General features: G+C 35.6%; 1 protein-coding gene and 1 long non-coding RNA gene across 4 annotated transcripts in view; one reads left to right on the top strand and one right to left on the bottom strand.

Moving 5' to 3' along the window:
- Positions 1 to 25,657, bottom strand: part of Galnt13 (polypeptide N-acetylgalactosaminyltransferase 13) — a 522,920-nt gene that overhangs the window by 240,267 nt on the left and 256,996 nt on the right. The window lies entirely within an intron of this gene.
- Positions 15,125 to 25,657, top strand: part of LOC141422571 (uncharacterized) — a 75,931-nt gene continuing 65,398 nt past the window's right edge. The window contains exon 1 of the long non-coding RNA XR_012447209.1: positions 15,125 to 15,207. This is a non-coding gene — a long non-coding RNA (uncharacterized lncRNA). The remainder of the gene's footprint in view (positions 15,208 to 25,657) is intronic.

The raw sequence follows: 25,657 nt of genomic DNA, 5'->3' as shown, positions 1-25,657 counted from the left end.
TATCAATCAGCTCCTGTTCTACTGTTATTTTCTGAAATCTGATATCCCATTCATATAAATTATGATATTCTGGTGTACTGTAAACTGAAATACCCTCAGGGTCCCATAAGTACATGCTTGTTGAATGTTCCCTCTTTTAGTATGTACTCCTGGTCTTTCCCTGAAATCTATGCCTTCTACTTTTTATAACCCTATTACTGACTGAATCTCATTCTAGAAAATTTTGTATGTTGTCAATGGAGTTCAGAGGTAATTAAGTATACAAATTCTGTCCAGAGTTTTGAAAATCTATTTTAAATATATTGGAAGAAGTTATTGTTTATCTTCCTTTTTAAAAACTATGAACATGTATCATTATTAGAATCATGAAAAAATTATTTTAATCTAAGCATTGAATAATTCTCCTGTCATTGGAATGCAATTCTTCACTGAAGATTTTCCTTTTTTGATAGATATTTCTAAAGCTTTATATGCATGTGGGAAAAACTAGTCAGCACAGACCATAAAATTCATGGGGCTAAAAATTGCCAGGACAGGTGTATAATATCACTTGATGTCATTGAAACCAAGAAGTATATAAATTAGAATAAAACATATGATACACAGAATTAAAATACAAACTTAAAAATGTTGTTGATAACCTTTCTTTCCACTAATTTGAACAATTATATTTTCCCATCAAATACACTAGGCTGCTTTCCAAATAAGCAGCCAGATGTAATCCCCTCCAGAAATAGTACTTTGAACATTCTTATGTTTCAAAATAAGAAGTTAAATGTGAATTATTTTTATTTCTGGAATCTAATGTTTATAAGATAAGTCAAATGATATGGTCTTTTTTAGTCCCCAATAATAAAAAATGTAAAGACATTTTGTAAGACAGAAGTTTGGTGGAGGAACAGTATTAAGAGACAAAGTTGTAAAGACATGTCAAACACCAAGTCATGAAGAATCTGTCATACCATGTTAAGACATTATTCTGAGGGCTCCATTTTGTTATAGAGCCCAGGAGGTTAGATCACCAAATTTTCATTTCACAAAGATTAATATGATGGTGGTAAGAATCAGATTGGAAGGAGGACAACCTGGAAGTCGCATATTCAGGAATCTTGGGTACATGTTACAGAAATTCAGTTCAAATTGGCTGAGGCTTGACAGAGAAAATTATTTGCTCATATAACTTGAAAAGTGAAGAGAAAATGAAGGTTTTGCACATAGCTGGATCTATGTGCTCAAGCAATGATGTCAAGTTTCTATCTCTTCATCTAGGTTTGATTTTCCTCTAAGTTGATTTGTCTCTTCACAGGTGATTACAGAAGGAATCATCAAAAACTTTTGGCTTATATAATCTATCAGCAATAATTCTGAAAAATAATGTTTTTGCCCAAATGAAAGACTTAGTGAGGACTATTATAGACATCTTTAGTCATGTGCTATTTGTAAATCCAGCACCATGGACAGGATAAAAGGTTGCTTTTAATGGAATACTCACAACAGTCTACCACTAATGATATGGAGTCTAAGCTATTCTGTTCTAATTGTATGTAAGAGGGAAACGATGTTTTCATTAACTAGAAAGTGGAATGCTTTTACTTAAATAAGATGGGACTGAGAATGAGGGGCAAATTCAATACCACCACCAAAAGCAATGCTTGCATGTTGGATCATTAGTAAATGTTTTAATACACTGAATATAAATAATATAGAGCTATATTAAGGAGATGAAAAATTGGAGTTGGACTTAAAATGACTTAAGACTGTAGTACAGGGATTGATAAAGTATTGGCTATCAGTTGTAAAGAAGGAGGAAAGATTGGTTATTTTTGCCTGGTATTAGTAAATAGCCTGAATGATAGAGTTGGTCACTGAGAAAGAATCTTACAATGAATTCACTTATGAATTTCATCAATTAGTATCAATTATGATAGTTATCAGTTATATAATGAATAATTTATCAAACAACATGTGAATAGAGTAGTCCAGTAAACAAACTGATCTCAAAAATCTACATAAGTAGAAGCTAATGGCTGAGGTCATAGATCAGTGGTAGAGTGCTTACCCATCATGCACCAGGCCCTGAGAACAACAAATAAAAAGTTATTAAAAGTTAAAATCCTTTAACTGAATGAGAGATTTAAGAGAATTTTATAGAGTGAAAAGAGGAAAAATACTGAAGAGCAGAACAGATGAAGAGATGTCCGTGGAGATGGCAATTGCTCCAACTCTGCAAAGAATTATGAAGAAATTGTAATTTTGGGAAAGCATAAACACTGACAAACATTTTTGGACTCATTTGTCGTGTTATTGAAACATCATCTGCCTTGTTATAAAAGCATGACTTTTCTAAAACTCCCTTTTTACAAAAAAAGGCTTCCTAGGTTGAGTTTTAGCCACCATCTCTCTCCTGGGATATTTGTATCAGAATTCTCACTGTCTGCCTTCTGTTTATTCCTGTCTCACCCTCCAAACAAAATTATACTCTATTTTTTCTTCATTATTACTCATACCCACCTAAATATTCCTTCCATTTTATAGTTTGTTATCTACCAGATACTTGTATTAATTTGAATCAAACTTCAGGAAAATGTATTATAAATTTATAGTTCCAATCTTTTCATGACTATGACATTTACTTTCAAATTCAAATCCACTTGAACACCTCAACCATAACATAAAGAAAACTAATTATCTTTTTGCCTAAATCCTTACTTCTCCTGCATTGGAGTAAATATGACTATTCTTTAAAGCAAATCCTAAACAATGGGCTTCAATACTTTGATTTTTACATACAAAAAAGATGTACCACAGTATACTCTTGTAGTACACAGAGCACTTCTGTGTATACTGCGATTTATTTTTTTCTGTTTCTACTATTGTCATTAATAAAGTATATATATATATATGTAAATAGGAAAAATCTGGAATGGAATTTGCATGATTTTAAATGATCATCATATTACATCTGAGGGATTAAGCTACCTTCATCTGCAATCTATTTCTATCCATTTACTGAATCATTGCTCTAGATATTTAAGAGTGTCTTAAAAGAAGGGAGGGAGAAGAATTAAGGAGAGCAGAAAGGGAAAAGAAAAAAGAAAAAAAATGAAGACAAATGAAAAACAAAAGAGAAAGAGGAGGAGAGATGGAGTAGGAAGAATACATTTAAAATATTTGCTTGAGCTTGTATCTCCAAAATGCTGCTCCACCCCCAACAACTTTCTTGAAAATTGCCTGTACTTGCTGTCTTCTCTTCTTTACTTCTCAATCTTTTTGAAGAAAGATTTAGTCTGGTTTCTGAACCTAATATTATAGCAAAGGTGCTTTGGAGAGTATCACCAGTGACACCTACTTTTCCAAACAAAAATGACTCTTGTAGATCCTTCACAGATTATCCCTCTTTTCTCACAGTTTGCTTGACCTGTCCTCTCTATGTTATTCTGTGTATCTCTCATCATTTCTTCTCAGATTCATTTTTGTGTGGTCTTCTCTATCTTTTGCCCCAAACATTCTCATTGTGAACTCTGAGTTCTTTTCTCCTCTCCTTTCACTATGAAATTTCACCAAGGCACACAGATTTAAATATTATTTATAGGCTGATGACTCACACATTTCCATACCAACTCCTAATCATTCCTCTGGGCTATCAACTTGATAATCCAATTGCATGTCTCCCAGGCACCTCAAAATTAACATATGCAAAACTGAGCTATCAAACCTGCCACTCTTTTAATTTTCAACATCTCTATCAATGATAACTACATACATTAACTTAGTTAAACAGAAACCTATGAATCATTTCTAACCTTGCCACCTCCTCTTGTCTGTCAAATCTTCTAACAAATACAACTTCAATCCATTTCTTCTTTTTTTAATACCTTCCTTTTAAAACAACCATAATTTCCTTGCCACTGTAGAAAAATAACTCCCCAAAGAGTTCTCTGTTTCCATATATGCCACTTCCAATCTGTTTTCCCAAATCCTTAAAAATGGCATTTTAAAAATGGAATTGTGATCATAGCAATGTCAAGTAAGAATTCATTCTATGACCCCCATTCTGTTTAAATGAAATACAAATTCCTTAATAAGACTTTCAGGATCATGCATAAAATGGACCATGCTTAACCTTTAAACCACCTTATCTAACATACTTCCAATAACTTATATATGTTGGCAATAATGGCGCTGATGGGTTTCGGTTCTTACTGCACCCTTAAGCTTCTGTTTTCCAGGGTCACGGTCCTGCCCCAAGTCTAGCTTGAATCCTCCTTCTGCCCCAACCTCCAATCAGCATGAACCATAAGATCCTAACCAATCAGATCATGTGGAGTCCCACTGAGGGGTATTTAAGCCCCTGCCCTTCCTGCTGCTCTCTCTCTTGGCTCTCTCCCTCTCCCACCCGGCAATAAAGAATCTCTTGGCCAGATCACTCCTCTCCACGTGGTCACTTTTGGGGCCTACATTTCCAACATTTTGGTGCCATGACTTGGATGGGGGCTCCCCACTAATCCTGGTGGGACCCCCATTCCAACTTACCCCACAACCACCCTGAGGATGTGACTGGCCTGGACTCATCCTCCCAATCGCCCTGCTTGCATCCAACACTGGACATTCTTTGGTGAGTCCACATATCCTTATTGGGCTCCCTTTGCATTCTCTCTCTTCGGTGTCTCTGGAGTTTAAACACCCCCCCTTTTGGATAGCTCTGGGACTCGGATGTTAGAGGGGTGTTCCCTTCCCTCTGTTCAGCTTGGGTCTATTTTTGTCATTGGTCTCAGAGACCACCCATCTACAAAGCCCGGCACCAGGTGACCCACAGTCTCCGGGCCCCGGGGGACACTTGAACACAGTGATGATCTCTTCTCATGCACCTTGTACTGTTCTCAGGATATTTGAGCCATGTGGGGATGCTCCGTGATTCCATATATCCTTCCAACCAGCTCCCACTATGGGAGCCACCTCCTCTTTGCCATCTGACTCCCCATGGAGATGCCTCCTCAATAATTTAGACACCTTGGGTTTGACCCCAGACATAAAACCAAAAAATTTAATCTGCTTTTGCACTCAAATGTGGCCCACTTATCCTCTAGACAACCAAAATCACTGGCCCCTTTAGGGGTCTTTAAATCCCAACCTTTTATGGGACATATAACTACTGTGAGCAATCGGGACGATGGGGAGAGATTCCATTATGTCCAAGCCTTTTCATACCTCCGTCTAAATCCAGCTGTCTGACTTCAAACCCTCCCTCTGTACTTTCTGTTCCCCTGCACAGATTCTATCAGCCTGTAAACCACTTTCTAAATCAACCAAGTCCTCTCCAAACCTCCTCCTTCCCCACATAAACAGACTTCTTGCACTGCTAACCATACCTATCTCCTCCTATTTTCCTGAAAAACTTTCCTTGTCATGGAGTTAAGCAAGCCACTCCTTGCCAATTCTGGCCTCAAGGCGGTTCCAGCTCTGGGAGAGCTCATGCTCCCTTCCTCTGGGCTGAGACCAAACCTCAGATTTATTTGGAGAGTGGAGGTTTTGTTTTGCTGAAAGCCTGCAAGTACCAATCAATGCGAGCAACCAGGAGACACAGGTGATGGCTAATCCCATAAGCATGTGTCATGCCTCCAGGCTCTGCCTTCCCTTCTCTTACCTAAGATATCAGCTCACATTTTCTGCCTCCTCCATGGTCTCACCATGTGTCCTTTGTCTCTGTCTGCCTTCCCCTCCCTGGGCTTACTGGGACCCTGCCTCCCATGAAAAACCTGTAGCATGGTACCTTATGACTTAAGTTATTCCAACTAGTTTGCCAGGCCTCTCAGTCTAAAGTAACTTTAAACCAGCTGCTTTACAAAAGCGCTTATAAAAAACTGCAGCTGCCAAGCACACGCCATAACTCCACCCCCACAAGGGGAGAAGGGAAAACAAACAGGCGCACCTGTGCACAGGATGCCAGCTTCTGGACACAGCAAAAACATCTGCCATAGCTAAGAAAATCCATAGAGAGGACCCAGCACATCCTGGGCTGCCAGCAACATGTGGTGATGACTGTGGCCCATCGCCACTTCCCCTAGAATAAATGCATGCAGGGTACACAGGAAGGGGGAGGGGTGACAGGCCTCAGGTTCAAGCCTAGGCAGTCAGGGTCATTTGTCCCAGGTGTGTGTGGCAGCTTGTACAAGTCCTGCTCCTAGCCCCACCTCAGACCTTAGGGCATCAGACCCAGCCCTTGAAAGTCATCTCATTAGAAAAGCAACGGGTTTGGGCCCAGGCCACTCAGGTTGGAAATGATTATATGGCTCAAGCAGTAGAGTGCCGCTTTACAAGCATAAAGTCCTGAGTTCAAGCCCAGTACAGCCAAAGTAAAAAATAATAATAATATTTGGGACTGAGGAAGTAGCTCAATGGGAGAATGTCTGCTCAGCATGTACAAAGCCCTGGGTTCAATTCTCTAGCATTACTAAAAAAAATAAAAAATGGTAAAGAAGGTAAGTGGCATTAATGTCACTTCAGCCATCTCATAGTAGAAAAACATAGTTTAACTTAGACCAGATCCCTCATTCTTCAAGTGAGGAAATTGAGGCCCAGAACAGTTCAGAGACTTGCTCTCCAGAGTGTCAGGTGTCAATGTAAAATAACAACTTTACTTTACAGCAACAACCTACCAGAAAGCATACCACGGTGGACTCAGAGTCACAGGTGAGAGAGGTTCTCCTCAAAGATAAATTTCTAACAGTCAGTCCCAGATATTCGTAAAAAACTCAGACTGTGGCTGAAGGGAAAAGTCATTGAACCAAGTAATACAGCTAGCCATGTCTGTATTTATGGCTATGTCTGTATGTCCGGGACCTTACTAACAGGAGAGGAAAAGGATAAGAGACACCATGGCCTCATTGCTGCTCTCAGAGAGGGCCCCACCCGACTGGGGCCTCTATCCTGAACTTGCTACCATGGTGGACAGGAGGGGCACTTCTGCAGAGAATGCTTAAAGGGGGGACAGCATGGGAGACAGCCCCACCCCCAATCAGGACCCTCCCCTCTGCAAGGGTAACCACTGGAGGTCTAAGTGCCCCCCATCACCAGATGGAAGACGAGGTGCCACCTTCTATGGATTGATGGGTCCAAGCCTCCTGTCCACACTCCACTTCTTGGCATCAATGTTAAGGAGCCATAATGGCAGGAAAACAAAAGGTCATTTTCTTCCTAGACAGTGGAGCCCGTTTCTCTGTTTTACCTTTTTCTCCTGGTCCCCGGTCCAATGACAAAAATTATTGTTTGGGGCAAATCTGGTTAGCCCCTTGAGCGCTAGTTTACCTGGCCTCTGGCCTGCTCTTGAGAAGACCTCCTCTTCTGTCAGTCTTTCCCCATAGTACCTGAAACTCCAGTGTCCCTGTTGGGATGGGATTTACTATCTCAACTAAAAGCTCAAATTCTCCTCCCCCAAGGCAGCTATCTCTGCTGCCCCCTCCTTCAGGAACAAATAGATTCCACAATGTGGACTGATGAGATGAGTGTAGGGTGAGCCAGGATGGCCCTCCCTATTCAAATAAAACTCAAAAATCCCTCACAGTTTCCACACCTAAAACAATATCCCCTCAAGCCTGAGGGATGATGAGGCCTTATTCCTAAAAACAATAAGGGCTACTAATTAGTTGCTCCAGCCCCTATAATAAATTTAAAATTCTTTTAAAAGTTAATTTTAAAATGCAAGTTACAAAGTAAACAACCGGAAAGGATATAGATAGTAATAGTAATAAACGTATTTCTTGAGAAGTTATAGGAAAAAGGAATGGCTTTTTGGATGAGAAAGGATTTTGTAAAGAAGGATTTGTCATAAAGATTGTTTCAAATAGGAAGGATAAGGACAAACCATCAAAGGGGTTTAGTATGTTGTATGAAGGTCTGAGTAAGTTTGAAAAGTGTATAATAAAAGCTTTGGTGTGCGATAAAGTTAAAGATGAATGTAATCTAAGAGTTGCCTAAAAGATTTTTAGGTCATGTCAAACTAAAATCAAATCCTCTATGAAATAACAAGGTTATGTTAATGTTGTTCTGCTCTGAGTAACATCTACAAAAAACCATTACAGAGAAAGATTTTATTAAAGAAATTATTCCTGTTTTCTGCTGATCTTGTCAAGCTTTAACTACTACTAAAACAGAGCTCATTTACATATTTGCTTATGTGTCTTAAATGACCACCTTGTAACAGTGTTATGTTATACTTTATCTAAATATGATACAAACATTTAAAAAGTTAAAAGTGTCAATTTATATAAAATAATGAGCTAAAGCTCTCTTTTATCCAAGGGTGTTACATTTAAATCCTGACAGCCCCTGCCTCCCACAGGTCACCTACCTAGGTGTGGCCTTAAAGGGACAGACTCACTCCCTGAGTCATAAATGCATCAACCCAATCTTCCATTTCCCAACCCCCATACCATAAGATAGCTCACAGCTTTCCTGGCAGTTATAGGATTCTGCAGAATTTAGATTCCTAGGTATGTAGTCCCTGAACAGACACCTTTTTAATGCTCCTCCTAATATTCCTATTTGGGTCTTAGATAATGTATGACCACCCATTTCTCTCTCTGTAGTTGGAGGACTCTTGAAATTGTCTAGGGAGCAAATTTCACAGTGGTTCTCCCGGCCAATGCCCATCCTAATGCCTGTGTTCTCGCTCTCCTATTCTTAAGCTTCCTCCCTTGTATCACACTACATGTCTGCTATTGCTAATCAAAAATTTAACCAGTTGTACCTCCAGGGATACCAACCTCTTCAAAACGTGAGGATAGTTGGCTGATACCCACCATGCAGAGGTTGGAGGATTGGCTCGAGACTCTTTACAATCTATGGCTACAAGGGACCTTCATCAACTTCAGGGAAGAGGAAATCTTCATTTTTGGAGCCTGGGTGTACACCATCATGAGGCTTGCCACCCCAACATTGTTTGCCAACTAACCCTCCCTTCCCCTATGCTGCCTCTTGTCAGCTCCAAGAAGCCAGAGCGAACACAACGCCCCCCTTCCTTAACAAACAAAAAAGGGAGGAATGTTGACAATAATGGCGCCGATAGGTTTTCGGTTCTCACTGCACCCTTAAGCTTCTGTTTTCCAGGGACATGGTCCTGCCTCAAGTCTACCTTGAATTCTCCTTCTGCCCCAACCTCCAATCAGCATGAACTATAAGATCCTAACCAATCAGATCATGCCGAATCTCACTGAGGGGTATTTAAGCACCTGCCTCCACCTCTCTCTCTCTCTGTCTTGGCTCTCTCCCTCTTCCACCTGGCAATAAAGAATCTCTTGGCCAGATCACTCCTCTCCACGTGGTCATTTTTGGGGCCTACTTTTCCAACAACATATGTAAGTTATAAGTATGTGCCCTATATATGTGGGCACAGTGGCCTTCATTCAGGGTTTTGTTTGTTTTTGTTTTGATGGAACTGATGTTTGAACTCAGGGACTTGCACTTGATAGACAGCATTCTACCACTTAACCAGGAGTGCCAGGTTTCTATTATACTTTTGGCACAGCTGGGATGACAGGAGTATGCCATCACACTAAACTATTGCGTTTTTCTGACCAGAAATGTACTCTCTAATTTCATCTGGACAGCTACTGACCTCAGCATGCATAAATAAATAAACAAATAAATAAATGCTTATATAGAGTATATTTTCATATTTAATGTGATTTTATATATAACATTAACATATAAACATATATTTTCAAAACATCATAAGTAAATAAGAACCCAAATATATGTTCATCAAATAAATGAGTCTGTAACAAATAATTTCTTCTCACAGTATCCTGTCTCTTCCTCTATTCAATTCATCACATATTATGATTACAGGTCCACTTGTGGCTTAATGGTTTACTGTTTTGCTTATTCTAAACCATAAACCTCACTAGAATAAAAGACTTTCTGTATCAATTACATTGTATTCTAAGCACCTAGCAAATTGCTAGGCACATACATTTAATAAATAAATGTATTAAATGTTATAATATGAAATATACTTTATATCTTAGTATCAAATGTTGGTAGTCTCTCCCAATAATTAAAAATTAGTAATATATATGAAAAATACCAAAAACATAGAGGAAAAACTATGAACTTTATTGTTAACAGATAGTTTAAATATCCAAGAAAATTTAATGATCTCCATTTTATTATAAGAAAATGTCAGAAATTTAAAACAGCAATATCGTGTCTCCTTCTAGTATACAAACTAAGACAAGTGGTAGATATATTATCATCTTTTAAGAAGTTTATATTTGCTAATTTTAATTTTATCACTAGAGGTATATAGACACACGTGACTACATTTTAAGAAGATACAAATAAATGGAAAACCTTGAAATTTCCACGAAAAAATCTGGAATAAACAAATTCATTAAGGTTGGAAAATACAAAATGAATATGAAAAAAGTCAGTTGCATATCCATATACTATTTATTTTAGCAGTACTGGGTTTTGAACTCAAACACAGGGGAAGCCAGCACATGTCAAAGAAAAAGGCACAATAGTTGTCTTTGTTATTATCTACTCTTATAGTAACTAATGCAGTACACCATGAGAAAGGCTTTAATTTTTATGGAGCCACTAAAGATCCCAAATAGCCAAATCATCATGAATAGGAAGAAAAAAGTTGGAGGCATCACACTGAATTCAAACTGTATTCCAGAGCTGTAGTAATCAAAAATGCTCAATAACTATTAAAATGCATATAAACCAAAGGAGAAGAATGGAGAGCCCACCACTGATTTACGGTTAAGCAATTTTCCACACAGTTGCTAAGAACACATAATAGGTTAAGAATTGTTTCTTCATTAAATGACTTTGAGAAAACTGTATGTCTATGTGTAGAATGAAAATGGATCCTTAACTCACACATTAAAAAAACTAAAAATGGACTAAAGAGTTAAATATAAGATCAGAAGTAGTAAAACAATTACAAGAAAACATAAGGGAGGAATGATAAACATTGGTGTAATCAGTGATTATTCGGGAGAGTGTTGACTTCCAAAAGAAGGCAAATAGATAAAGCAAAATTACACACATCAGATTGCATAGAACTATAATAGAGTGAAGAGAAAACCTAAAATTGGAACAAAATAGTATGAAGCATACATCTGATAAGTAATTACTATCCAAAATACATAGGACATGTAAAAACAGGACATGTAAACAACTCAATAGTAAAAAAACAAGTAATGACAGTTTGTCAATGTTTTTTTAAAGAAACATGAAATAATCACTTAGATTCAATGCAGAAATGTACTAGGCATGTAGGACAACTTCTGAAAGATTTTTTTTTTCTAAAACTTTTTTGCTGAAAAGAAAGACTTTCTCTAGCAGAGTTGCAGAAATGGAATAGCCCTAGCACTATTAAGTGATAGAAGGAGACATTAAGTGGCAAAACAGGAAAAAAGATTTGAGACTTAGAAGAAAAGAATATTCAGCAGGAAGTACTGAAAAGTAGGTTCAGTTCAGTAAAGTGAATCCTAATTTATAGATGCATTCACAAGTTATTAACCTAAAGTTCATCCTTTGGGTTCTAGTCCCAGAGATTTTATGAAAAAAGTTTGTATTTATTTGCACATGAGCATTTTGCTTGACAGAAAAGATTCTTAGCTTTCATTAAGTTCTCCATTGAGACTTCTGACCTAAAAATAGGTCACAACACGTACCACCACAAAACTCGTTTGTATTCTAAGATTTAATTAAGTTGGCTTATGAAGATTTGGATAGTCTCATTTCATCCATTGGGAGATATAATTTGCTTACATTTCTGACATTTATTTTTTTCTAAACTTTCACAAACCCTATTTTTTAAAAGCATAATTCTTTATATTTCCTTATTATACCTAATGCACCTAAGAGTCTGCCTCTTTGATTTGAAATTAGTGCAGGTGGAAGGGACCTAATCACTGCTTTAAAGACATAATTACAAAGTCAAAAATATGAAGGGGAAATATAAACCTAACCATCAAATTATTCTTGTGTGTATGTGAGTGTGTGTGTGTGTGTGTGTGTTTGTAGCCCATGCCAATCTTGAATTTGTAATCTTCTTGCCTCCATCTCCTGAGTGAGAGGACTATAGGTTTGTACCACCAGGCCCAGCTCATCAAATTCTTAAATGCTATTATTATGGATACTCCTTGCAGCAGGACAGAGACAAAGATAATTTAAAAAAAAATTTCTAGTTCTTTGTACTAAAAAGAAGTTCTCATTATAACAAGTAACAAGTATTAATATATGATGATAATACGTAGAGATTCAGAGATTAAGTAGTTGAATTACAATACACAATTGTGGAAAACTATGGCAATAGAGGTTATTTCAGGTAATAAAGGTCTATAATCCTTATGTGATAAATGACCAGCACTCTTCAAGCACAAATATTCAGTTAGCTAGACACAAACAATCAGTGAATAAAACAGGGTGATGCCAACCAGATCTTGACAGAATTCTCAGTTCGTATGACTCTGAGATAAATGCTTAACCTTAGCCTCAAATATTGAGGATTGAAAATGAAAAAAAATGAGTTGTCTCTCAATGAACATAATCTAATATTATATTTTACACATTGTGTTACATAATGTACTTATGACAATATGTATTAAGCAATTTATATTTATTTTAACGGTGATGACATGATTAGTGTTGCTAAACTGTAGCAGGAGGTGACAGCAGCAACAAAGATACAGTGTTGGAGAGGTAGTGAAAAGTTCAATTGCACAGGGGTATGCATGCCCTTCCTAGGATTCAGACTTCATATCTGTTCTCAATGACCTTATAGTTAATGAATATCAGAGGCTCTTAGCTAGAAAACTGATATTTTTAGATTATAAATATTTAATCATCTCTCTGGTAGTAATGTGGAGAATGGATTTGATAGAGACAATCCTGGAAGGAAGGAAAATAGATGTTGAAGTCATCAAGGTAAGCAGTAATAAAACCCTTGAATAGGACATGGTATGAGAGATAAAAAAGATGAATAAATTTCATAAGTATGTCCAAATGGTTGATTCTGAATGGTGAAATACCTCTTTGTTCTTGATCTTTATGCCTATCCCTTACCCTGACAGCCCTTGCTCTGTAGCTGTGATTCCACACTTAGGATGTTCAGTAGGTAAACATTTATGTTGAGTAAGCAGATTTAGTTTCACAACTTTCACTCAACTGAAGAAAAAAGCATGCAAAAGAATCCAAAAACCAAATTTGTCTTTCAATAAACAAATATAAAAATTCTAATTGTCTCTTATTATAAAGTCAGAATTTCTAAATAAAATAAAATGCAAAAATAACACATTTAAGTAAAGACAAAGGAAATATAAATAAATAAAGCTAAATATTTTTCTGATGGTAAAGTCAAACAGATTCCAAAATTTTGGAAATAAATTATGTCTAGATTTTTTGGGCAATAGAAGGAAAAAAGAAAAATGGGTCACTTGCTTAAGATGTCTTGGGAGGTTAACTAATAAATTAGAAGCACAAATACAAAACTATGTGATGCTCACCTGAATTAACTAATTGCTTCTGCAAGAAGACAAAATGTGATGGAAAGAACATTTCCATGGAAAATGAGTAGCTTCACTGCTATATGCATTATGTAAGTTAGAAATAATCAGTGTTTGACAAATAATAGCCATATTGAAAAAAGACAGCTATAACTGTGCTAAATAGCAATAAAATACAGGCCATGATTGTAATTCTAAATTTTCTAGTTATCATATTAGAGGCCTAGTATTAAACAGCTAAATCAATTTAATTATAAATAAATTAACACCATATATAAAATTATTAACATATTGACCTATGATTCATTTTGTTATTACTTAGATAATTTATATTATTTTTCTCTACTAAATCTAAGTGTATAGTTTATGTTTACAGCACACCTACCCCAGATTAACTACATTCCTTATCACTAGCTATTGTATTAGAGAACACAGGTCTACAAGTTAGGAAAACTGAACTTTTTAAAGAAGGCAATTCTTCATTAGAGAAAAGAATGAGAATAGTATTGTTTTAGTTGCTCACATAAGTATTTAGCTGTGTTTATCACTCACTTGATATATTATTAAATCTTCAACATCTTGATTTTTCTTTGTCAAGGGAACACAGATGAATTGGAAGGTATCCATCAAGATCTATGTGATCACTGTGGATTTGTAGGGATATATTTTTCATTCATCCATCCACCCATCAACCTGTCCATCCATTAGTTACTTGGTCTGCACATACAGAATTTTGCTGATCACTGTATCAGTCTCCAGGGCTAGAATAGCATATAAGATTAACTACCATATCTTACAATAGTGCTAAGATAGACACTTGCAGAAGCTACTAGCTGCCCATGAGAAGGGCAGAACTAACATTTCATGTGTTCCATAAAGGGAGCAATGTATTAGTAATGGATGAAGGCATGAATCACAAAATAATGTGCTGTGTCTGGAACTACTCATGGATTTTTATGTTATAGAGTAATGCTCACAAGGAGATACTGCAGAAAATGAAGCCAGAAATAAAGATGGGGATGACAAAAGCCTTTAAACCTTGTTCAGGACCTTTGATTTTATCTTATGGATTTAGCGAACTATAAGACTCTTCAAAATGACCCCAAATGTAAATTTGACTTGGCAACACTATGGAAGATGAACATGAATTTCAGCAAGATCAAACCTGGAAAAATGAGAAATAGAAGGTGGTCAACTCAAGTTATCATTCCTTGAAATGTATTAATTTATTTAAGGAATATTTATAGCTATAATATCTATGATATTTTTCCAGGGTTAGAATATGGTGATGATAAGGCAGATAAAAATTTTATGTTTTAGGTGGAGCAACTCTGATTACATAACTATAAAATTTATTTTAAAAGTGTAGTTTAAGTTTCATAAAAATATTAAATAGGGTAATATAAAAAAAGAGAAGAAATGGAATGCTGGCAATACAATTAAGATGATTAGAGAAACATTATCTGGGGTTGATGTCTGAACTGATAATTTATTAACAAGAAATCAGTCATGGGTAAATTGTCTCAAAGGAGAGGAGGGCAGTAGTCCAAAGAGAAGGTGCTTGAAGGACCAAAGAACAGAATCATGACCTATGTGTCTGGATTAAAATGAACTGTGGAAATGTGATAGTTTAGTTGCTGTGGAACAGATGGGAAGAATTCCTATTCTTGATGACCTACCATGCAAGGTAAGGATATTGCATATTGATCAATCAGGTCAGAATCTGTAGAAGACTCACTATAGAAGTACTGACAGTATCCCACAAATGTCATAAAGTTCCCTCTTGTTACTCCATGGATGATGGATTTTGAATAAGCAAAGTGGACACACGAGCAATGGTAGTGACTTGTTTTAAGAGAAAGAGAAAGAAGTAAGCTAAAAAGAAAAAAGTAAAAGAATCAATGAAGACTTCTGAGTTTTCTCCAAAGTACAATTGGAAAGCATTATTTACTGATCTAGGTTAAGACTGGAAGAGGGAGAGATAAGAGGGGTGTCCTGGGAATGAGTTAGGAATAGCTACAGGCTTTTCATGTAAATAACTTTGGAAGGAACTACATGACTTGAAAATGGCATTAAATAAAGTAAAAAAATGGCATTAAATATAGAAATGTGTAATAAATTTAAATATGTATGTATATAAAATGTGACATGAGACAGTTCATCGAAAAGATAATTTTATTACAACTGGAAATGCCAATACTGATAGCTTGGAAGTAAGATTTTCAACTTTGATAAATTGAGAGCTTCCTAGTGCAGAATATTAATGTTTTTAATCGCCCAGATGTGTAAAATGTAACAGAATTGGAAATGAATAAGCAGAAATACAAAACACCTTTATTCCCACACAATTACTGATAGGGCTGCTCAAGGCAAAAATGACTAACTGCTTATGATTACTCATAATGCATTTAATTATTTTGTATTTCTCCTTCCCCTGTCCCAGATTGCATCATAATAACTGTTGAATTCTGTGATACCTTTGCTTAGGAGCTAATTCTAGCTCCTGACATCAAAAACACAGGCTGGAAAATATGTTAAACAGTGTGTTTCCACTATCTAAATATGAAATCCACATGAAATCTAGATGAATTATTGCCAGTTTCCATTTCATAGACTGAATCAGATTCACCTAACTTATGTATTAAACCCTGAGTTTAAAGTTCTGGTATTTTATTATGCATAGGGTCATTACAGTTAACATTGTCAGTGATTCAAAATGACTAGAAGAGAGGATTTTGAATGTTCTCATCATAGGTAGAGATGAATCAATTCAGGTTGGAGTACACTTGTTTATGGAAGCAATGCTAGGAATCTCTCTGTATAGCTATCCTATCTCAACTAGCAAAAATGTCATGTCTTTTTTATTATTGCTTATGTCTTCTCTTCAACAAAATTGGAGAAAAGGGCAGAACAGGTTCTGCCTGCTAAGGAGGGGGCAGGCTGCATGGGGGAGAAATGGCCCAAACAATGTATGCACATATGAATAAGTGAATAAAGAAAAAAAAAACAAAGAAATAAAAACTATTTAAGATGATAGAAAACCTAATTATCATGAGTTAATCAATAAACAATGTATAAATGTGTGAAAACATCACACTATATCCCATCAACATGTACAATTTTTACCTGTCAATTACAAACAAAGTCATTTAATTTTCTTCCTAGACCTACTTCAGCAAACCATCCAATATTAGGCTCAGGGTTCTTTTGTGGGTGAAACTAAAGTGAATTAGGCTGGAGATATTGATGGTTGTCTTTGAGGTTTATTGTTACTTATTCTGAACTGCTGAAGAATAAGGTCTTAACCTATCTGGAGAGGAAAGTAGACCCTCAAAGAAAAAAAGCTTTTTTTCAATAGAAAGTCATGATGATAAAAGATGGACAGACCTATGACATTAATAAAAGATTTGGTTCATAAAATCTTCATAGTAATGAAAGCTTAGAAATTGGATTCACCTAAAATATCTCTAGGCTAGTATCTACTACTTTGTAATATGTCTGTAAGTAATCTGTGAAGAGTCACCTGTAGATCTGTGTTAAAAATAGCAACAGCAAAACATGTTCTTACTAAATCAAAAACAGAATTCCACTGTAACTCACATTAAGATAAGCAGTGTTTCTGAAAGAGATATTTCATCAGAGAGTATACAGTATTTACTATGCATAATTAAAATCCATATGTTCTTCAAAGTCTAGCCAAATAATACCTTACTAGGGCTTCCCTGATTATTCTGGTTCAGTCACTTCCCATGAAAGGCAAGTTTTATTTTCTCCACACTAGATTTTTCCATTAACCTTTTATACATGTCTGCATTATTCTTCTGTCACATAGTTATTTGTCTTACCTGCTAGACAGAGAGCAACATCTCCTAACAGAAACACAGTGTGTATTTTATTAAATATTTCAGAATAAATTAAATCTAAGGGTAAGCAGTATATGCAAAAAGGTTATTTTAATCAATGTAGCTTAGTTATAAAAATCTGAATGTCAAGAGAAAAATTGTAAATGACTGTAATAAAAAATTAGGTGAATCTCTCTAGTCCTGAGATATCAAGGACTTATCAGAGATGGCACCAGTGTCAGTCAACAGAGTAACTGAGCAAGAATTTAGGTGAATGGAAGGCACTGCATGGCACAAATCAATCGCTTTTGGACATATCTGCTCAACTAGGTTCCATTTCTGTAAGTGAGAAGAAAGAATTTTCAAATACAATATGAGTACTGGAAGGACATTTAAATTGGCTTTTAACATTAGCAGAACACTAGTAAAGATGAAAAGATGAAGAAAGTCTTTCAAAGAAGATTACCAAAAATGCATGTTTTAAATTGTGGCCCATAGAACAGTTCATGGTTTATGGTTTTGATTGCCTCCATATGTTTAAACTGCAAAATTATCTAAGCCTATTTGGAATAGTCATGTAAGGGACACAATCCCAGGTGACTCTAAATAAAGTTAGAAGATGATGGTGCACATCTGTGCCATTGTTATAAATGTTTTCTTGTCATGATTGCTAATAGGTAAGAGACAGTCATCAATGCCATGCTTCACAAAGCAGGTAACAGATGCGTTGGTCTCAGAGCTTCCTCCCTAAATTGAATTTCTGTCAAGAAAGCAATAGCAACAAATCAAACAAAGCTTCTATGACATGCCAGAATTTCAAAGTGTACTTGGAGAGAATATGTTTTCCCTCACTGCCATCTATATACATTCATGTAAAACTTTCTATTGTCTTTATTAACTACTGACAGCATAATTTCATCACTGCACAATCATTCATATTACACTATTAATGCTTATGACAATTCTTCGTAGACTGACCATAATTCCTTCAGTTAGTTGGCTGAACTTGAAAGTAGCTCTCACAAGCATATATAAAGTAGGTTATTGGCACATATACCATCCAATATGACTGCATACACATACACACATACAAAAGACCTCAAATGTAGGACCTGATATTATTCTTTAAAATATTTTCTTTTTAAAATCTCATTTGTTTGTTTTTTCAAGAAAAGGTCTTACTATGTAGCCCAGGGTAGTCTCAAACTCATGATCCTCCTGCTTCTACCACCCAAATGCTGAGATTATAAGTATGTACAACCCTGTCTAGTCCCCAAAGTCTTTTTTTAAAGTTCATTTACTTCTTAGGAGGTAGGATTGCATTTTTATAGTAAAGTAGAGTTGTAGGGAATAAATTAGTTCATAACGCCTTTTTAGCTCACAGTAAAGCTAAGTAGATGAACATCATCATCACACACATAATTAAGATTTTTTGTTTGGTTGGTTGTTGGTCGTTTTATTTTTCTTAGCATGGTCTCTGCTGTGGTTTAGATATGTCCTCTCTAACATTCAGGGTTTGAAATGTATTGGTAATGTGAACATAACAGGGAGGAGTCTTTTAAGAGGAGATTAAGCTCTGAGGGCTTCTCTCTTGTGCATGGGATTCAGACCTTTATAAAAGAGAATTCACATTAGCTCTCTTGCCCCTTTGTCTTCTGCCATGTGAGGATAACACATACCTCCCCGCAGGAGAAAACAGACAGGAGGAGCCATCTTGGCAGCAGAGACAATGCTTCTTTCCAAACACTGAACTGCTGGTGCTTTGATATAGGACTTCCCAATCTCCAGAACTATGACATTGAATTTCTGCTTTTTACAGATTATGTGGTCCGCGGTATTTTGTTAGAACTAAGGCAGTCTCCACAGGAAAATGCATCTGTACAGACTGACTAAGACAGTCTCCACAGGAAAATGCATCTAAAGTAGTATATGGCATTTCCCTCATCTCTCCTGCTATACCTTTACCAGACTTGCAGTTCCTATCTTACACCACCAATAGTTATGACAACAAAGATTTGCTTGGAAACAAAAGATATGCATAAGCTAAATAATATCAACACTTGGACAATCAAGTTCAATGTGAGAGGACGACATCAATTCTACGTTCAATGCCCCATATTTCATTATGACATTCAAATAAAAACTTACAGGTAAATAATTTTCAGAAACTGTAAAGCCTTAATGTCTAAGTTTCCTTATAAATGAAACCCTCTTTCCCTTGCCAAAATATGACTTGCTAATAGAAATTATTTTACTTTTTATTGAAGATATGATTTATGAAGAATCTATTTGGAATACAGCAACTGTGTATAACCCTGGGATTTCTGCTCCACAATGACAAGATCAAGGATATGATCCAAATCTCAATAATTTAATGCTTTCAATGCAACTTTAATTATTACAAGTCTCAGAAAATTTAAGACAGAATGAACATAAAAAAATCTTAATCTTTGGTATCCAAAAGAGATACATTACAAAATTAGATTTAAAAAATTTTGCAAAATCCCAGCACCCTAATATTGTTAGACTCTGCTTTCATGATGTTAAGCAAATCTTCTGGCATAATTATAGGACCAATTTTTTCACTAATAAACCATTCTAACATATACATAAGCAAAAATTACCCCACTCCAATGTGTCTTTTTATCTTCTACTGCTAAACTTCTATAAACCTCTCATTAATTACCTTGTCTTGGAAGTAAAATGCATAAAAAATTAAAAATCCAGTTAATGAATCATTGTGATATGAGATAAAGTATTAAAGAAGGGAAAGTTACTAACTTTCATACTTCCATAAGTTTGATATAGCCATTCTGTGCTCCACTTGAAAATAATGAAAACATAATACAGTGAAAAATACTCCCAAAAATGAAGATTGAATTTAAGTAATGACAAATTTTAAGTAATAATAAATCTAAAATAATTATTTACTCCCTACATTTTTTATTCATTTATTCATATGTGCATACATTGTTTGAGTCATTTCTCCCCTCTGTCTCCTCCCCCACTCTCTGCCCCTCACCCTCCCTAGCTTCCAGGCAGAACCTGTTCTGCCCTTATCTCTAATTTTCTTGATAAGAAGACATAAGCATAATAAGGATGACAAAGTGTTTTTGCTAGTTGAGTTAAGGATAGCTATACAGAGAGATTCTTGACATTGTTTTCGTGTACCCATGTGTTAAGACCCCTGTTGATTCAACTCTAACTGATCTTTACACTGGTTCCTGATCCCCTTCTCATGTTAACCTCTGTCTCTTTAAGGTTTCTGTATTAGTTCCTCTGGAGTGGGGACATCAAAGCTTTCATGTTTTCAGTTTTCTACCTATTCTTCTATCTCCCGTATGTGCTCTCCCCTTGTCATGTAATCCAAGTCTTCTTGTATTCTATTTTTCACAGTAATCCCATCATAGGTACACTATTCTATCAGCATTGTAAACTAAAATTTAGAAATAACTCAAATCCAAGAAAAACATTAATGGCAGAATGAAATCAGTTTTATGATAATTGTTAATAAAAAGGCATATGCAAATGATTAGCTATAACCTTGATGAAAAGCCACAATTTCTTATCAATCTCCCCACACTAATTCTAGCTTCTCAGCTCAAGCAATTAGACTTGTTTCTATTGTTATTTCCCCATAGTTATAAATAATACACTATTTTTAATTTTAACCTGCAGATTTTTATTGAAATAGTGAATATTGACCCTTGAAATTGTACATGCTATATTAAGATATAGCTCATTTATATTATACGAATTGGTTCAATAATTATAATACTGTATTTGTACATTTTAAATGCCATATTTAAATCTCCACTTCTTCTAACATCAACCACAAATTACATATCTTAATTTTTGACTTTGTAAGATGTTATCATTAAGTTCTTGATTTTTAGACTCATCATTATCCTCCATTTTCTGATTTATTCCTGGATCATTTTACTTTTTATTTTTCCAAGGTTATTAACATTTATTTTTTGTTCTCTATTCTCATCTGAAAAAACTATATGCTCAATACTTTATTGGACTCCAAATATCACTCCATAAATGTGGAAACTGGTACAATCTCTTTCAACATCTTGTCTATACAAATTTTCTGTTCCATGATGGTAGTCACATCCTTAACAGGAAAATGCCTTGCTACATTTACAACAAACTGAAACAAATAATCAAAATAATCAAATAACTTGGATATTGAGGGAATTTATCCTGAACAAGATGTTGGAGATTACAAATAATAAGTATTACAATGTATGAAGATGCCTGTTAATTTTGAAGAGACTCATATGTATGTGTGTGTGTATATATATATATATGTATATTTATATATGTAATTTCTATATAACAACAAGAGAGATAACAATGAATAATTCACTCTTTGATACTAAGGAAACATGTAACCACATTAGAAACCAATAAAAATCATGATACATGGTACTTAATGGTAGGTCATATGTTCACTTAGCAAATAGATTGCCAAAAGAGAAAAAGGATTACAAATTGATTTTAAGAAAACTTAATTCTTTGAAATATGAATACAAAGAGAATCAAAGAGCAATAACTTTTATTCAGAAAGTCTAAATTGTAATTATAATGGTTTTATTTATAATTATCTGAAAGTTCACACAGCATAATTTAAACTCACAAAGACTGGTAGCTTCCTGTTAGTAGCACCAGTGTTTACACATTGATTATTGCAGAGTTGTTGAATCAAAGCCTTTAAACTATATACAAATTGAGTTTTATCTTAGTTTACTTTTTATTTCTGTCTCAGGTTACCTCTGAATCTATGATTAGCTAAGTATTTCACTTCTCTGTATCTTTAGTATGACTAACTCTCCATAGTTAAAGTAAAAAAAAAAAAACAAATGAACTTCCACGAAGGTTTACAATTCAAACACGAACTCTTCCTTTTCTCTTCTGAAGTATCATTTAGAACTCTTTATGTTGAATGCAGTCAAAATCCCAAGCAACAGAGCCTGGAGCATCAAAAGGACTGGAAAGCTGAGAGCGCTCTGACTTCACATGTGCTTTGCACTGCATCCTCATGATGTAATTTTTTTAAACCTTTTTTAAATTTCCTTTATTCATATGTGCATACAATGATTGGGTTATTACTTCCCCCTTCCCCCCGCCACCTCCCTTTCACCCCACCCCCTCACTTCCAAGCAGATACTGTTTTGCCCTTATCTCTAATTTTGTTGAAGAGAGAGTATAAACATTAATAAGGAGGACCAGGGGTTTTTGCTAGTTGAGGTAAGGATAGCTATATAGGGAGATTCCTAGTTTTGCTTCCATGTACATATGTGTTACTTTCTAAGTTGATTCTTCTCGAACTAGCCTTTTCTCTAGCTCCTAGTCCCCTTCTCCTATTAGCCTCTGTTGCTTTAAAGTTTCTGCATTAGTTCCTTTGCATTGAAGACATCAAATGTTATCTTTTTTGGGGGTGGTTACCTACCTATCCTCATACCTCCCTTGTGTGTACTTGCTTTATCATGTAATAAAAGTCCTATCCCGTTTTTGTGTTTGCCTTTGATCTAAAGTCTGCATATGAGAAAAAACACATGATTTTTGGTCTTCTGGGCCTGGCTAACCTCACTCAGGATAATGTTCTCCAGTTCCATCCATTTGCTTGTGAATGATAAGATTTCATTCTTCTTCATGGCTGTGTAAAATTCCATTGTGTATAAATACCACATTTTCTTGATCCATTCGTCAGTAGTGGGGCATCTTGGCTGTTTCCATAACTTAGCTATTGTGAATAGTGCCACAATAAACATGGATGTACAAGTACCTCTGGAATGATCTGTGTCCCATTCCTTTGAGTATATCCCCAAGAGTGGTATTACTGGATCAAATGGCAGGTCTGTGTTTAGATTTTTAAGAAGCCTCCAAATTTTTTTCCAGAGTGGTTGTACTAGTTTTCATTCCCACCAGCAGTGTATAAAGGTTCCTTTTTCCCCGCATCCTTGCCAACACCTGTTGTTGGTGGTGTTTCTAATGATGGCTATTCTAACAGGGGTGAGGTAGAATCTTAGTGTGGTTTTAATTTGCATTTCCTTTACAGCTAGAGATGGTGACCATTTCTTCATGTGTTTTTTGGACATTTGAATTGCTTCTTTTGAGAAAGTTCTGTTAAGTTCACTTGCCCATTTCTTTATTGGTTCATTAATTTTGGGAGAGTTTAGTTTTTTGAGTTCCCTGTAGATTCTGGTTATCAGTCCTTTGTCTGATGTATGGCTGGCAAATATTTTCTCTCACTCTGTGTGTGGTTTCTTCAGTTTAGAGGCCATTTCTTTTGTTGAGCAGAAGCTTTTTAGTTTTATAAGGTCCCATTTGTCTATGCTTTTTCTTAGTTGCTGAGCTGCTGGGGTTCCATTGAGGAAGTCCTTGCCTATACCTATTATTTCCAAGGTATTTCCTACGCTTTCCTGCATTAACTTTAGAGTTTGGGATCTGATATTAAGGTCCTTGATCCATTTTGAGTTGATACTAGTACAGGGTAATAAACATAGATCTAATTTCAGTTTTTTTGCAGACTGCTAACCAGTTTTCCCAACAGTTTTCTCACAATGTAATTTATGAGTTTTTTTCAAAGTATCAGAACCTTCCTAAGACTGGCTTTTCTCTTTCTTTCAGAAATAGCTGTAAACATTCTAAGATTTACACACTTGTTTCCCAATGTCAAGAAGTAAAGAAACAATTTACCTGCAACTCTCAGAGTAAAGAGGCAGCTTCTTATTCAAAGCAGTAAACAGTTGCAATGTCCAGTTGATTCAAACTGACTGACAGGACCATGTCTGATGAAACTAATGTGGACAAGAGAATGGACTTCATAGATTCATCCTCAGTCCTGACTGGGTCAGTGCTATTCTAATCATAGCTTTATGAATAAGAGAACAGTTCTCCAGAGGAGTCTAGAGCATATAACCATGAAGCAGGAATGGGGTGGAGGAAGTGTCAGAATCATTTTCTTGTCAGCACTTAGCTGTGAGAATTGGTTTACACATATAGCTACCTACTAGTCTAAGAGTTGAGACATAGTCATTCATTTAACTCCTATAGCTGGGAAGTTTTCAAGATGTGAAGAGGCTCATCTTTAATGACCACAGAGAAAAAGCTATGGACTATGAGCTACATCTCTGATTTGTGTGGAGGGAATAGATAAAAAATAAATAGCTTTGTCAGACCAAAGTACTAAAAATCTGAAGAATGCTAGGAGCAAACAAGATTAGAAGTGTGAGTAAAGTTGTGTTTAAGGTGAAATATTTTATTTGGACAATTTGAAGTGAGCAGCAGCCTTTAAAATTTAGAATTACGGTTTCTTAGGAATTGTCTGTTTTACCTGGTTGAGTACACTTATTGATGTAGATTATTTAATTATGCAGAAAGAAAATAGCCTTGAAGGAGAAAGGGCTGCATTTTCCCCATGGTTAGTTTTTAGAAGAAAATGGAAAACTGTTCTAGGTAGCACTGAAACTTGAAATGCTAAGAATGGAAATTTTAACTAACATGGTAGTGGCTGAGGACAAAAGTCATGAAGGAGAAAGAAATTCTTTGGGTAAGAATATTTATTTTTCTTAGAAACAGTAGTTTAAAAGAGGATACATTTATTCTCATGTAGATAAGGCTAAAGAACTGCAGTAGAGGGAGCCAGAAGCATACACCATAGAGAACATTAAGAACAAGACTCTTGAGCCCAGTTCATAGGGTTGGAATGCTTAAAATCCTGACTGTAGTACTTACAAAGTGTGTGGCCTTAAGCCAGTTGCTTAATCTCCCTGACTCCAAGTCCCCACTAGGCAAAATGATGATATTAATATTTCCTAGTTCATTGGATTATTGTATAAATTCCTGTTAAGTACATAGAACTGTGTTTGACTCCTAGAAAAACTTTAATAAGTCATAGCTAATAATGTTTGGGCAAACTTGAAAAGGTTATCCCAAGTCTAGTGCAATTGTCTTCTAATGGGGTGGTGGGAGTCATCAGGAATAAAGATACAAAGACACTCAGACACACTATCTGATTTAAAAAGACTCCATCAGTCACCCCAGGAAATAAATGGCTGTTTACTCTAAGATGTCACCAACATAGAGATTTCTCTTTCTCTTTTTGTGTACATTATATTTTCATAGCTAAACTCTAACCATTTTTGCTTCTCTTTCCAATTCTATTTTTTTTAGTGGATATGAATGTCATCTCATTTCAGATCTCCAGCAAATGCTGATATTGAATAATAACATGGAGCCAACAGAACACAGAATGGTATTATTAGCATACAGTTAGTTTATAAC

Source organism: Castor canadensis, chromosome 4 (assembly GCF_047511655.1).
Source record: "Castor canadensis chromosome 4, mCasCan1.hap1v2, whole genome shotgun sequence".
Taxonomy (NCBI): domain Eukaryota; kingdom Metazoa; phylum Chordata; class Mammalia; order Rodentia; family Castoridae; genus Castor; species Castor canadensis.
This window is presented reverse-complemented; position numbering and strand designations above follow the sequence as displayed.